The following is a 1,865-nucleotide window of genomic DNA, read 5'->3' on the forward strand; positions in this document are numbered from 1 at the left end:
AGTATTGTGCTATCACATCTCAAACAAGACATAAAAGAGCTGAAGAAAATCCAGGGGGACAAAACAGAAACAATCAGTGAAAAGAAGGAACTGCCATATAGGAAAAAATCAAAAGATTATCTTTCTTCAACCTGAAAGAGAAAAATAAGGAAAGCATATCATTGAAGTCTATAAGCTCTTGAAGGTGAGGGGACAATAGAGAAAGAGAATGTGGCCATGCCTGTTGCATTGTAGTTTATCAAAACCAGAGGGGCAAAGAAAGAGAAATTCTTTCTTTTTTTCTCTCTCTAGATAGCAGATACAAAATTGATTCATCTATTTCAAGATTTGATGAGAACATGCCATAGCCCAGAAACCCCAAGTTATGAAAAAAAATCATTTTTATTAAACATTCCCAATCGGGAGTGGAAACAGAGATGAACAAGATTTAGTCCCTCCCTTCAATGGGCTCCAGGCTGTAAGGGGATAAACACAAGTAAATGTCTAATTATAATTTTACCCCATCAGATAAACCTGCAAATATATCTTTAATACATTCATTTCTATTGTCACTACCACCCTCCACTCTGTGCTTGGATCATTTTAAAAGGTTCTTAAGAAAAAATCATCCTCCTTCAACTTATTCCTTATTCTAATCTATTCTCTTTACAATATCCAGAACCATTTTAATAATTAAGTTATATCCTGATACGTTTCTATATGCAAGATTTCAATATTGTCCCATCTCTACATGCTGGCCTCTAAGGATTTGCATGATCCAGCCTCCTGCCCTTCTTTCCAGTTTCATCTTGTGCTACTCCCTCATTGTTTAACCACTGACCCTTTTTTTCTGTTCCTATAACAAATCAGTCTCTTTTCCACCTTAGGGAATTGACATGTGTTGTTTCCTGAAAGGAATATTCTTTCTTCTGCTGTTTGAATGGCTAGCTCCTTCTCATCCTAAGAAGCTCAGTTTAAATGTCACTTCTTCAAAGAGTAATTCTCTGTCCACCAGTCTAAACTAGCTATCTTGCCCTTGTCTGTCTCTATCACAGTGCTATATTTCCTTCTTTCATTGCTCTTAATAAAGCAACATGTCCATTTTTTTTGCAACTGGACCATGAGTTACATTGGAGCCGATACCAATGTAAATGTCTTTGTCTTTGTGTCTCCAAGGTATAGGTCCATTACCTGGCACATAGTCACCACTTCTTAAGTTGGAATGGAGAAAATGAATAAATGAATATGATAACTTCTATAAAAATGATGTAGGGCAATTCAGCTACTTAAGAAAGAGTATAATTCATGGTGTACCGTTTATATATTCATAAATTTTGAGTAGCATTTCACATAACTTAATCTTAAAGAGGGGAGTGCAAAAGAAGAAGGAAATTGACTATCTCATGAACTTCATTAACTTAAGAAGTGATGAAGATTATAAAAATGCTTAGCTATCTCCGTGATTAAGTGACTACAATGGATTATTAACTAAAACTGGGATGTTTGAGATGACATCCTAGCACTTAAGATTGGTATGAGGAAGAAAGTTGTACTCTTAAATATCATTCCCTCCTTAGTTTTGCACGGATTGACCCAGGCAGGAGGAGCTCTTTCTATGATCTTATTCTCTTATGGTGTTTATCAAATTTCCTTTCAATTTTTCATAATTGTTGACATATCCTTAAACATTTGCATCTACAATAAAGAACAAGTTTATTTCAAGACAACCAATAAGTCAAGAGTTTAAGGTTAAAAATGTAGTTAACAGCATTGTTTTTAATGATTAGAGTCGTATTAAAACCTTAAAAATGTTTCAATATTGCACTAAAACAGAAAAGACTTCCTCTATATTCAAGCCACTATCTCTCTGAGTTAAAATGAAGCCC

General features: G+C 34.6%; 1 pseudogene; it reads left to right on the forward strand.

Annotated features, from left to right (window-relative positions):
- Positions 1–1,865, forward strand: part of LOC104999659 — a 52,288-nt pseudogene that overhangs the window by 2,920 nt on the left and 47,503 nt on the right.

The sequence above is a fragment of the Bison bison genome, unplaced genomic scaffold (assembly GCF_000754665.1).
Source record: "Bison bison bison isolate TAMUID 2011002044 unplaced genomic scaffold, Bison_UMD1.0 scf7180017864360, whole genome shotgun sequence".
In the NCBI taxonomy this organism is placed as follows: domain Eukaryota; kingdom Metazoa; phylum Chordata; class Mammalia; order Artiodactyla; family Bovidae; genus Bison; species Bison bison.